This window comes from Narcine bancroftii, chromosome 1 (assembly GCF_036971445.1).
Source record: "Narcine bancroftii isolate sNarBan1 chromosome 1, sNarBan1.hap1, whole genome shotgun sequence".
In the NCBI taxonomy this organism is placed as follows: Eukaryota; Metazoa; Chordata; class Chondrichthyes; order Torpediniformes; family Narcinidae; genus Narcine; species Narcine bancroftii.
The window spans coordinates 374266947-374281448 of NC_091469.1; the positions used below are offsets into that span (position 1 = coordinate 374266947).

Here is a 14502-nt window from a genome sequence, read left to right on the forward strand (position 1 = left end):
CGACGTTTATTAACAGCTTAACTCAAGTCAGCATAAAAGAAAATTCTAATATTCTTAACCACCAAGGAGCATTAATTACTTCTCACATTTTAACTGCAATTCTTAAGATCAATTCTCTACCTTGATAGCGTAAACATCTAATCAGGATAGAACATGGAGCTTGACCTGGAAGAGCACTATTCAATTCTAAACTATTTGGAAAAATTTCTTTCCACAGAACTTCAGGAATCCACTTTTGAAAAAATTGAACTGGATCCAGATGTTCAAAATCTTATGGAGACTTTCAATCTCAGATCATTATTGATGATACTGATGCTCTTATATTTGCTAATTCTCTACTGGATAATAAACAGATGAAAAGTCAAGAAAGTTTTTTCCAACAGTCTATTCCAGTTCAGAAGGGGAAGAATGGAACACGAAAGAAGGAATCGCAGCAGTTGATTGATATTGACGATGATCAAGTTAATAGAGACCTGGAGGAAGCATATCATGCCTGAAATGATTTGTTGATTTTTTTGTTTGTTCTGTTTTGTGGGAGAGGGGGTGGTTTGACTACGAAGTCATTGGCCACTTTGTGGCATTGGTCACTCTGCATAATTGAAGGGGGGGGGGGGAAACTGTAGTACAATATTATTGGTTTTTTTTAATATATGGAGTTTCTTTTTTCTTTTGAGGAGATTATTTAGTCTTTTTTGTGTGGTTGCCATGGAGAAGAGTTTCATCAAGTGTGGTAAGGTGGTTTCTGAAGTGAATTATAATGATGGCTAATTTAAATTCTGCTACTTTTAATGTTAAAGGGCTTAATAATTTGATAAAGAGAAAAAGAGTATTGGCATATATTAAAAAATTGAAGGTTGATGTTGCTTTTTTTGCAAGAGACACATTTGACTGAGAAGGAACATCAAAAATTGAAAAGAGATTGAGTTGGACAAGTTAAAACATCTTTGTTTAATTCGAAAGCAAGAGGAGTTGCTATTTTGATTAATAAAAAGTTATCTTTTAAATTAGAATCAGTTTATTGAGTCAGTTGGTAGATTTTTGATTTTTAATTGTAATTTTTTTTTCTGAGTCTTGGACTTTAATGAATATTTATTCTCCTAATATCGATGATGAGAAATTTATGTTGGATTCTTTTCTTAATTTAAATCAAGCATATGACAAAATTATGGTAGCAGGTGATTTTAATTGTTTGGATCCATTATTAGATATATCTCCAAAAACAGTAGTTAGGACTAGAATGGCTAAAAAAATTGATGGTGTTAATGAAAGATATGAATTTAGTAGATATATGGAGGAGGTTAAATCCTAAAGAGAAAGATTTTTCATTTTATTCATTTCAACATGATTCTTATTCTAGAATAGATTTATTTTTGGTATCAGCACAATTGCAAGGCCAGATATTGAAGGCTAAATATAAGAGTAGGATTTTGTCTGATCATTCTTTGTTATTAATAACATGTACTGGTTCATAGAGAATTGACAATATAAATCAATGGAGATTTAATTTGTTGTTGAAAAATTTTGAATTTTGTAATTTTATAAGAGATCAGAAACAGCTTTTTTGAAAATAAATATGGATTCGGTTAATAGTACATTTGTTTCATGGGATGTTTTAAAACCATATTTGAGGGGACAACTTATTAGTTTTACTGCTAAAATTAGGAAACAACATGTAGCTGATGTAATTAAATTGGAGAAGGAGATAGACATTTTACCATAGGATTTACAGCAAAATTAAACAGAAATTAAGAAAATATGTTTAACTAATATGAATAAATTTGAGAAGTTACTACAGAGAACTAGACAAAGGTATTATGAATTAAGGGAAAGAGCTCATAAAATATTAGCATAGCAGTTAAAAATGGAACAAGCTTCTAGAACAATAAATGTTATTAGACATGAAATCAATGATTACATATAAACCTCAGGAAATTAACAATGTATTTAGAAAATTTTATGAAAAATTGTATACTTACGAAGTAGTGGAGGTTGAGGTTAAAATTAACAATTATTTTTATCTGATTTGGATTTACCCTTTTTGAGTGGTAAGGATATTAAAGATCTGGATTCTTCTTTTATACTAAAGAAGTAATAGATGCACTTCGATCTATGCCAAATGGGAAGTCTCCAGGGGATGATGGTTTTACTTCTGAATTTTATAAAGAATTTCAGAACTAATTAATTCCTTTATTTATGTAAGTATTGAAACAGGTGACAGAAATTCATTCTTTTCTGGATTTTTTTTCTCAAGCAATTTTTACAGTTATTCTTAAGAAAGATGGATTTTATAGACAAATTTCATTTTGAAATGTTGATTATAAAATTGTGGCGAAGGTTATAGCTAATAGGCTGGCTAAATATTTACCAGATTTAATCTATTTAGACCAGGTGAGTTTTATTAAAAATCATTATTTGGCAGATAATATTGTGAAGTTGATTTCTTTAATTAATATTTCTCAGGAGGGATCCAACCTGCCAATAGTTATTTCGTTGGATGCAGAAAAGGCCTTTGCTAGAATAAAGTTTTTTTTATTAAAATTTTTGGAGAAATTTAAATTTGGCCTCCTTTTAATTGGTTGGATTAAGGCTTTATATAGAAGTCCTACTGCTGGAGATGTGGCAAATTGTCAGTTATCTTTACCTTTTATGTTGACCAGATCAACTAGACAAGGCTGACCTTTGTCACCAGCTCTATCTGTGTTAGTTATTGAACCTTTGGCTCAGGTGATTATACAAGATAGTAATATTAAAGGTGTTAAGATGAAATCTGATTAATTTAAAATTAACTTGTTTGCAGATGATGTTTTGATATATTTAACAGAACCTCAGAATTCTTTGAGGATCTTGCATGATAGATTGGAACAGTATGGTGAGATATCAGATTATAAAATTAATTGGGAAAAGAGTGATATTATGCCCTTAGCTGAAATGGATTATTCTTCGTATAGGCATATGTCCTGGGTAAACTTGTACCTCTCACTTTATTCATTTTAGATTGGTCACAGTGTTTGAGCTACCAAAAGATAGACACACACGCGGAGAGCACTTCAGTTTATACAAATCTTTATTACAAATTCTAAAGCTGATATCAAGCTACAATATGCAAGCCCTTCTCAATTATACTTATCAATGCCTGGACTGGTCCCAACTGCCGAAGTGAGGCAACGACCACACACTTGTAGTAGGTTGTCGGGGCGCCGGTAGCAGCTTCTCCACCTCCTCCGACCGGGACATTGGCTGGACCCTAGAAGTTCTTCTTGCTGAGAGATGTTGCCACCTCTCGGAGAGTCTCAAACTTCAGCAGCGGGACCATGGCTTATATTCCCCTAAAAGTGCTTACTCAAGCTCCTATTCCCAGCACAAAATGAAAGATAAGCAGGCAAGCTAGCATGCCTAGGCTTCTATCGAATAACACAATTTTCTAGCTTATCATTTTGAATACAATGGTTTATTTTGCGTCAAGGTTAGGTCTCTGCCTGAAAGACTGTGACCAAAACAAGCAGAAAGATTAAATGTTCTTGGTACACAGATGTCTTTTTGTCAGATAACTGCATCTCTGGGCCACAAGGTGGAATTTAACATGTCTGCTGAGACTCAAGCAGGTTACTGATTCTCAGCCTTGCAGGAGTAAAAGCATGGTTTAAATCCTCCAATACATTCCACCCCTTGGTCACAGTTGTTCACTTACGAGACCTAACAAGCATAAGAGTACAGAAGGAGCGTAAAAGAGAAACCAAAGCTACAACAATCACAAAAATAAGCAATAGTGCGAGCTACCAACGGAGAATATTGTGGCCCAATCCCCCAAATGTACCAATTAACCATGAAAAAGAATTCCAACTAAGGCTCAATCTATCCTTGTGGGCCACAATATCCAGACACTGGAGCTCACGAACAGATTTTGAAACGTGCTGAAATATTAGTGGATACATCAGGAACATACGAGCAACATTCAGAACCAATAATGGCACACGTGCCACCCTGTTTTACTAACAGAAAATCCAGGGCCATGCGATTCTGTAAAGCCACTGTCCTGATGGCAGAGAGTTCGTGATTAAGGTCATTAAGGCCCTGACTGACAGACAAAAGGGCAAAGGATGTCTCATTGGCAATAGAGCACATCAGATCATATAATTTAATAACCTCTAGGGAAATGCAAATAACGCCATAACCTGGGATCAAGGCGCCAAAGAAAATCTCAGCACCGGAGAGGGCACGTCTATGCCGAAGGACAAGGGACATACGCATAAGCGAGGGATGGTCCTGTAAACGGGAAATATGGTGTAGGTAGAGGACGGTGCATGCCAAATAGTAGCAACCACCCCAGGTAAGGGTAGCCAGGCAAAGGCGTGAGACCCACAAACCCAATAGGTCCTGTTCACAGGGTGCTTGAAAATAAAAGGGGACTATGCCAGACAATCACTGTATCCCAGTGCATCAGCAGGCTTGTCGGAGAACTTACAAAAGCAGACAGAGCCCTTCACATGTTGGGAAACAATAAAATGGGGGGGTGTCATATTATAAGGGGGGGGGTAGGAATATGCCATCCTCAAAAAATACCCAAATTATCACTTAGACTAAAGAACTGGGCCTCCTCAGGCACAGATTTATTAACATCAATGTAAACTCTGCCTTTGGAGGGATCAAAATATTTCCAGGCAGCAACCTCCTTTCGGGTGAAAGGAATGAGGATCATGGGAATGCCTGTACTAGTATGCAAAGGGCCTACGGTACAAATCCAATAATCAGAAACATTCAATCGGTGAGCATACGCATAGGAAACATGGAGAAAGAAATTGTCGGACATATCTGAAGGAATGATGGTGAAGTAGGCCACCAACCCTCCACAGAACCGGAATCCTCCCACCACTTAGCGACATGAGGTGCAGAGTTATTACAAGATACAAAGAGGGTACAAAAATGACCATCACAGAAGTAGGGGGCAACCCCTTCAGTTGGTCCATCCACAAACAAAATATAGGAACCGAGACTGGCAATAACATAAGCTGTACTTGAGGCGGGTGACCAAGCACTTCCTTGGTGTAGTGCATCGGGCAGTGTCCCCCACGGGCAACTCCCTCGGAACGTCCTCGACATTACAAATCCAATTTCTGGCACCAAAGCAGCTGTTAAGCCAGATCAGCAAGAGGACCTGGAACAAAAAAGCCAGACATACATCATTCATGATGCCGTAAGCGTTCAGTATTTAAACAAACTAAATCATCCTGTCCCTCAATAGCTACCCACCGAGTGTTACCCCGGGCAGGTGTCACTATTTCTCTTTTTACAGGAGGGCCACTACCTGGTGGTGCCACCCCTACTTTTTGTCCGGCATTCTCTAGCTCGGGAAAGGGGGGCAATGACTGTTTTTCCTCTGGAATAGACTGTAGTTCAGAAGTGTGAAGAAGTCGGTGGAAAGGTGTACCTCCCTTTAATGGGCAATGATTCAAACTGTCGACTGCTTGCTGCAGCACATGGCACCACCCCTTCAGGGTCCCCAGTGGTGTTAATAAACGAATTTTTTCCTTCAGTAAGCTGTTCATTCATTCAACTAACCCGGCAGCCTGCGGGTAATAAGGAATATGGTGAACCCATAAGATACCGTTGTCAGTTGCCCAATCACAGATTGCCTTTCCGGAGTACTGCAAGCCATTATCAAACTGAATCTCCTCTGGTACATCATAACGAGAAATTAAATGGTTTAGTCCTTGGATAGTGCTAGCTTGGTCAGCCATCTTGGCGGGAAAAGCAAAAACCAGGCCCGAAAAGGTGTCAACCATTACTAGTTTACCCATACAGTCTGGCATGGGGCCTATGTAATCAATTTGCCAGACCACAGCCGAGCGAGCTCCCTGTCTTATTCGGCCAGGTGGACCAGGAGGAACGGTGTGGGACTTCATAAGCTGACATGCTGGGCATGTACGCACAACCATGCAGACATCATCCTGATGGACGGGTAAGGCATGTTTACGGGCCCACATAGCTGATCCCTTCTCCCCCAAATGGGCACTCTGTTCATGTGCCCATCAAGCCAGGGGGATGGTATCGGCGCAGCTGATAGTGGGAAGCTGATCTGCTACTGCATTATGTTGTGCCATGTTCATCGTCGCATTGGTATGGGCGTCAATGTGATATAGGGTTATCTCACGATGGTGGGAAGCATCCCACAACAGCTGCCACAACTGTTTGCCCCATACTGGGTGGTCATGTATCAGCCAGTTGTTCTTTTGCCAATCAGGCATCCATACCACTAGTCCATTAGCCACAGCCCAGGAATCGGTAAACAGGCAAAGAGGGTGATCATGGGGGTCTAGTGGTAAAGTGACCGCCTTCAACTCAGCATACTGGCTGGAGCCACCATCCTCCTCCTCCGATAAGTGAGTTCCCAACCTGGGATGGTAAGCCACCGCCTTCCACTTCTGTTTTCCTTGCACCCACTGGCTGCTACCATCAGTAAACCAGGTGTCCTCTTGTTCTGCTGGAGTGAGCGAATCATAAGGTTTACCCCACTGAACTGGTGAAGGGGGAAGGGGAGGAGGCAAGGTGGGTTCAATGTCCTCATGACGAGACGCAAGATCAACCACCTGTTCGTGTATGTGGCCCACCCCTTCAGGTCCTCTGGTCGCACGACTCTGAATATACCACTTCCATTTAACAATAGAAGACTGTTGAGCCCACCCGATCTTCAGATTAGTGTCATTAGCCAGGACCCAGTTCATTATTGGAAGTGCAGGTTGCAACTGAACATCTGCATCGCCTGTCATTCTTTCCGTCTCCAGCAGGGCCCAGTAACAAGCCAGTGACTTTTGTTCAAAAGCAGAATAACGATGGCAGCCTTGGGCATGGTTTGTGACCAGAATCACAGCAGGACTCAGTGGCCCTCTTCTTTCTGCCAGAGGCTCCAGGAGGCCACATCATCAGTAATGGAGACCTGTAGTTCATAGGGGGCATCTGGGATGCGTGGAGCAATGGGCAGGGCCTGAAGAATAGCCTGCTTGGCGGAATGGAACACCCTTTCCTGATCGTTGCCCCATAAAAAGTCTGCTTTCTTTTGGGTAATCTTGTATAGAGGACAAAAAAGCAATGGAAACGCTGGGTCTCTTTTTTTGCTAGTACGAGTGGCCAAGACTGCAATCTTATTGCGAACTTTATCGGGAACCACCTGTTCTCCAGCATGCCACAGAATTCCAAGGAAAATAACAGTCTGGGACGGGCCCTGCCCCTTGGCGGGGTTAATGGCCCACCCTCTTTGCATCAGGGTATCTTGAACACTCTCCATACTTTCCTGTACCATCTCTTCCGTGGCCCCTTGGATCATCACATCATCAATATAATGGTGAATCGAGAGAGAAGGTGATACTGGCACCGCCTCCAAATCACGGGCAATTAGGCCATGGCAAATAGTGGGAGAGTGTACATAGCTCTGAGGGAGGCGGGTGAAGGTATACTGATGCCCCTTCCAGGTAAAGGCGAACTGATCCTGTGAGACCTCAGCTATAAGATTACTGAAGAAGGCGTTAGCGAGATCAATGACAGCATACCATGTTCCTGAGTTCCCAGTAGTAATGTTTTCAATAAGGGTAACAATGTCCAGAACTGCCGAAGCAAGTGGTGGGGCATGTTTGTTCAAAAAATGATAATCAACTGTCATTCTCCAGGAGCCATCCAGCTTCTGGACCAGCAAAACAGGGCTATTAAAGGGCGACGTTGCGGGCCTCACTACGCCTTCTTCTTGCAAAGCATCAATGATGGCTGTAATCTCTTCCTGCCCCCCAGGGAGGCGATATTGTGGAATGCATACTGGTTTTGGGGGGCAGGCACCATCACAGGATCCCACTTAGCCCCACCCACCACTAATCTTTTAGTAATATTCCGAATTCCAAATGCAAATCCCCCTTGGCTAGTATTAAGGGCTGTACCGGCCAACATATTGATACCCAGGATACACTCGTCAGTGGCAGCCACCAGAGCATGTAACCATACAGGGGAAGGGCCATCACCCACCGTGGCACAGACTTTTATTTCCTTCACGAAGGTGATTGCTCCTCCCAACCCCTGTATTCGAAATGTTGGTCCAGACCAGAGGTCGGGATTACCAGGAATCACTGAGTGCTCCTAACCAGTATAGACCAAGGCCAAATATTGGGGGTCATTACCCCCACCCCAATGGATTGTTAACGGTATGCAGGGGCGTGGGTCCCCGTGTGTACACCGTATCTCAATGGAGTAGACACAGGAATCCTGCCCACACCTTCATGCCTTAGTAGGGTTCAGGGGCTTCCAGGACCACATGCTACTATTATCCATAAGAGCCTTTTTAACCAATTGTTGTATCTCATCACAGGTAATTGGAGCAAGAGAAGCTGGCTCAATAGGAGCAGCAGTGGGAGCAGAAGCCACAGCTGGGCCAGGAGGACTCAGCAGCTGGGGATGATGTTCCCCTGCCTTCCTCTTATAAAAGGCATAAAGGACCGTGGTAGGTTTCCCATCAATATCACTTTTAGGTACGCCTAACTTTAACAAGGTTAGAAAAAGGTCCTTTCTTGTCGGTCCGTTATTAGCAGCAGACCCTCTCTTTTCATCCTGCTTGTCTGATTTAACCTGGGTTGTACGTGAGTGGATTTTACCTCCCAACTCTAATTCTCAAAACCCAGATAAGGCGTGCATCGCCTCAGACACAGGGTGCCCAATTAGCGGACTAGTTACGGACAGAACCAGTCCCTGTACAGTGGGTTGGGCGGAACGAACCAATCTGGTATGCATCCCAGCAGTGAACGTCTCTTCATCAGGGCTCCCCCCATGTACCCACAGCCTCAAATGCCCTGCATACAAGGCAGAGGCCAGGGCCTGTTGATGATACTGCTATACCCTCCTCTGGGGTGCCCCAATTGTTCTGCAAATGTAAATCCCAATCTACTGGTGATGGGTATACTCGTAACAGGGCATCCCCTAGAGTGGCAAGTAAGTAATCCACCCCTCTCCTTCTTCCACGTAGCTCACCAGTGACCTGGATATCAGTAGTCAACGTTCCTAATCCCAACAATTCCTCAGCGGCTAAAAATACATTACCCCCTCCTTGTTCCCAAACAAGCAAGAGCCAGGCCGCCAGAATTTCTCCTGTATTTTGCCTAAATCGATCTCCAATGGTGGCCAGCTCTTTTATAGAGTGGTCACGTATCGTTGACTGCTCCCGACCCCTGTTCCCACTTTGGCCCACAGGGCCCTCTACCCAGTCTATGGGAGGAAGCTGAGGCCATCCCGTAGAGGGGTAGGCCATAGAGCATAAGCAGGGGTTTGGGTATCTTCCCCTGGGTCCGCTTGGGAGACCGGGGTATCTATCCCTTCAATCTCTACCCTTACATCATCCCCCTTCCGTCTGTTTGGGACGGGCATGAACAGAGGGTGGAGAGGGTAGTACGTAAGGCAGATGGCAAGGGGTATCTGCATTATTACCATTGTCATTCCAGATATTCCCATCCCAATCATCAATTACATCAGGATTGTCATCATTCCTTATCATGGCACAAATACGATGTGGATCGGGTTCTATTCCATGCCTTTCCTTATCTGCACAGAGCTGCTGCCGGAGTTTAATATTACGGCAGATTGTTTGGACATGCTTATCCTCCCATTCTTTGGCTTGGTCCTGACTGGTGCGAACAATCTCGCTCATCATGGAACAGTATTGTCGCATGGCTTCTAGCTCCTCCTCTAGTTGCTCTCTCTTGTGCTGGGATTCTACTTCTCGCTGAACTAATTCTGCTTCACGCTGAACAGCGCAGCATAAAGCTGTAGCCAGCAGCCAAAAACCATCTGTCAGCATCCCCTTTTTAACAGGAAATTTATTTTCTCGAAGGAGAGTGGCAACCCACTCTCTCAGAGTGCACTTGATGGATCTAATTTTTCATCCCAACTAATGGGTGGTCCCAACAAAGACAAGGTATTGGCCAACATGCCAAACCCATCATCTTTGGATGTCCATCCTGGAATCAAGAACTGCTCAGGGGTCACTTCTTTCTTTCGGAGAAACATCTCGAGACCAATCCTGCTGAATATGCCAATTGTCCTGGGTAAACTTGTACCTCTCACTTTATTCATTTTTAGATTGGTCACAGTGTTTGAGCTACTGAAAGAAAATAGACACACATGCCGAGAGCACTTCAGTTTATACAAATCTTTATTACAAATTCTAAAGCTGATATCAAACTACAATATGCAAGCCCTTCTCAATTATACTTATCAATGCCTGGACTGGTCCCAACTTCCGAAGTGAGGCAACGACCACACACTTGTAGTAGGTTGTCGGGGCGCCGGTAGCAGCTTCTCCACCTCCTCCGACCGGGACATTGGCTGGACCCTAGAAGTTCTTCTTGCTGAGAGATGTTGCCACCTCTTGGAGAGTCTCAAACTTCAGCAGCGGGACCATGGCTTATATTCCCCTAAAAGTGCTTACTCAAGCACCTATTCCCAGCACAAAATGAAAGATAAGCAGGCAAGCTAGCATGCCTAGGCTTCTATCGAATAACACAACTTTCTAGCTTATCATTTTGAATACAATGGTTTATTTTGCGTCAAGGTTAAGTCTCTGTCTGAAAGACTGTGACCAAAACAAGCAGAAAGATTAAATGTTCTTGGTACACAGAGGTCTTTTTGTCAGATAACTGCATCTCTGGGCCCCATAGTGGAATTTTGGTTACGTCTGCTGAGTCTCAAGCAGGTTACTGATTCTCAGCCTTGCAGGAGCAAAAGCATGGTTTAAATCCTCCAATACAGCATATTGTGAAATTTAAATGGTCAGATCAGATTAAGTAAGATTGTAATTATAGTCATTTATATGAATTTTATTATTTGCCTTATTATCTAAAATTAAATATGATTTGAATTGATGGAAAGATTTACCGATTACATTAAAAGGACGAGTTAATTGTATTAAAATGAATATTTTTCCTTGAATTCTGAATTTTTTTCTGTCTATTCCTTGTAAGATTCCTTTAAAAAATTTTAAGGATTTAAATACCTTGGTGAGGAAATTTTTATGGAAGGATAAAATGGTAAGGTATCACTACAGAAAATAGCTTGGAAATATGAATTAGAAGGTTTGCAACTTCCTAATTTTCAAAATTATTATGATGTATCACAATTGAAATGTATTAATGGGATGTTGGAAATGGACAAATCTTTGATACTGGCTAATACTGAACTATCTCAAACTGCTGAGAAGAAGATGGATCAGTTTATTTACAGATGGGATCCTAAATTATTGAGTAGTTAGAATTTACATGTTTTGAAACACAATGGATTTATGGTACCAAAAAATGAAGTTTTCGGTACTCAAGGCAAGATTTCAGGTAAAACTCCTTTGTTTTAAAATAAGCTTTTCCCCTTTACATGTAATAATCAGCTTTTGAAGTTATGGGATCAAAAGTTGCAAGATTGTTTTTTAAAAAAATTATTTAAGAATTATACAAAACCAAAAATATACAAAGTATAATCTAAAATGACCCTCTACTACCCCCCTCCTCCCTCTCCCATCTATCCAACCCCCTATAACCCTACCCCCTACAGAGTTTATATTTAAAAAATACAATAACATCATATCATAGCAGGTTGTTGTACAGTGTGCCATCCATTTACATCTTTCAACACATATAAGGTTTTGACTTAACATCTAAACCCATACATTCCAAATACAAACTCCACATCTTAATTTAAAACAATAGTTATTTTGCAAATTATACATTATTTTCTTGAAATAAATACATGATTAAATTTCATTGTGCCATTTTTGTATGTTCAATTCGACATTATTTTTCCAAGCTACTGCTATACATTTTCTAGCCACCGCCAATCCAAAATGAATAAATGCAATTTGAGGTTTCTCCAAACTTAAACCTCCCATAGTTGTATTCATGTATCCCAATAAGCATACCCATGGATCCACATATAAATCTATTTTGAATAAATCTCACAAAAATTTAATCACTTTTTCCCAAAAGGGCTTAACCTTTATATATTCCCACACCGAGTGTTAAAAAAAAGTACCTGTCTGATCGTCACATCGAAAACACAAATCTGACCCACTAAATCCATATTTTTTCAGTTTTTCAGGAGTTAAATATAACTGATGGAGAAAGTTATAATTAACTAAACTATATCGTACGTTAATTAATTTAGTAACATTATTCAAACACATATCAGACCACTCCTCCACAGAAATAGGAATAAATAAATCCTCCCATCTATACTTTATTTTAAATATATCTACCTTTTTCATCTTTTCCTGTAATAACAAGTACATTTCTGAAACAAATCCCTTTTTTCCTTTAACAATTAATCTCTCGAATTTCATTCGACCAGGTGTTGTTTTCTCTCTACCAAAGCATTCTAATAATAAATCTCATATTTGATAGTAAGCAAATAAAGTATTTTGTGATATACCAAATTTCTCACTAAGTCTATTTAAACAAAAGAAATGAACCTGCTTCAAAACAGACTTCCACTAATATCACTCCTTTTGATTCCCAATCTTTCAAATAGGATTATTCATAGAAAATGGAATTATCGGATTCTGATATAATGGTGTCTTAGCTGAAATTTAACTTTCGATCCTATAAGCTGATTCCATAAGGATTCCATTTATATATAAAATAATGTATTGTTCTTTTCTGTGTTTGATCCATCTCCACCTTCACCCACATCGGAGGATGGTCAATATCAAACAGTCTATTAATAAACTTTAATTGTGCTGCTTGATAATAATTTTGTTGAAACGATATGGGGTAATGTCAGGCTATAAAGTAAATTGGAATAAAAGTGAGATATTACCAATATCGGATGCATATTAATCAAATTGTAAACAACTTATGAAGTTTAAATGATCAAATAAATTGTATTTGGGCATAATAGTGGATAAAGAGCATCAAAATTTATACAGCTTAAATTATGTACTGTTATTAAATAAGATTAAGTTTGATTTAAATAGATGGAAGGAGTTACCGTTAACATTGATTGGATGGGTAAATTGTATTAAAATGAATATATATCCTCATATTCAGTATTTGTTTCAATCCATTCCAAGTGCTATACTAGGAAAGTTTTTTTAAAGAATTAAATAAAGCAGTTTGTTTGTTTCTATGGAAGGGTAAGTTGTCTCGAGTCTCTTTGCAAAAGTTGACATGGAGGTATGATTTGGGAGGTCTTCAATTACCACATTTTCAAAATTATTATCAAGCAAGATTGTTATGAAGCAGGACATTTATTTATTTTCAAAGAATGAAAGAGAAATATGATATATCTTCAAATACTCTTTTTTCTTATTATCAAATTAAAGCTTTATTGTTGGATAATTTTGGGCGTACTTTACCATTACGGTCTAAGTTTGAAATTTTACTTACTGAGGTTGGTAAGAAGGGATTTATATCTAAGATGTATGCTTTATTACATTATAAAAGGCCTAAGTTGGATTTGCATAAATCTAGATTGAAATGGGAGAAGATTTAGGTATACTAATTTCTCAGGATGATTGGATGAATTACACCAGTTGGATTGTGAGGGTTGCTTGGTACAATCCAATTGGTGTGACTAAAATTGTAAATCTAAGGTATCGATTAGTTCATTATAATTTTATTCATCAATTATATTTAACTCCAGAAAAATTAAAGAGATATAATTTTATTTCTTTGGATTTATATTTTAGATGCCATAAAGGTGTAGGTTCTTTTTTTACATTCTACTTGGTTATGTGAAACCTTTTTGAAATAAACTTGAGGAAATTTTAGAAGTTATTTTGAAAGTGAAGTTTTCATTAGATCCTTAGAATTTTTGTTGGGTAATATTAAGAGGTTGAGTTTAGAATTAAAATTAAATAGATTTCAAATTGCTTTTTTGAGATAAGCAATTACTTGGAAAAATTAGACCAATTTGAGTATCCAGAGATGGCATGTGGAGTTGAGGTCGTGTATTCCTTTGGAAAAGTTAACATATAATTTACGTGATAATTATCTTTTTTATCGTAAAACTTGGAGCCTGTATTTGGATTATATGGGGTTGAATTATAAAATCCCCTCGCCACATAGTAGTGGTGTCATTCCAAACCATGGTAATTAACTGATGAATTTTGTTGTTATGGATAATCTCTTTCCTTTTTTCTTTTGGAGTAGGTTAGAGGGGGGTGGGTGGGGTAGGGGGTTGTAGAGGATTCGTTTTAAAATATCCTGTATGTATTCTGTGTATCGGTCTTTAAGTTTATTCATTAATTATGTTTCAACATATGCATCGTGATTCAATGAATAAAAAAAGAGGGGAAGGTCAGAGGGGATAGCAAAGACCAATCAAAGTGGGAATTGGTGTGGAGGGTGTTGGGGGCATTGATAAAAGAGTGTGTCAAGAGATGCCACTTCAGTGTGAATTTCTCTTACAGCTAAACATGTGAAAGTAATGTGCTTCACAACGCTTCACTCCAAAGGGTCCAAAATAATCTACTGCAACATATGTGAAAGGAGG

The 14502-nt window shown here is 39.7% G+C and overlaps 1 protein-coding gene across 7 annotated transcripts in view; it reads left to right on the forward strand.

The window, feature by feature from the left end:
- Nucleotides 1-1592, forward strand: part of zdhhc11 (zinc finger DHHC-type containing 11) — a 126026-nt gene extending 124434 nt beyond the window's left edge. For all 7 annotated transcript variants that reach the window (XR_011349784.1, XM_069913327.1, XM_069913325.1 and 4 more), the window contains one exon: nucleotides 218-1592. The gene's annotated coding sequence lies outside the window, so the exon portion shown is untranslated. The remainder of the gene's footprint in view (nucleotides 1-217) is intronic.
- The last annotated feature ends 12910 nt before the right edge of the window (nucleotides 1593-14502 follow it).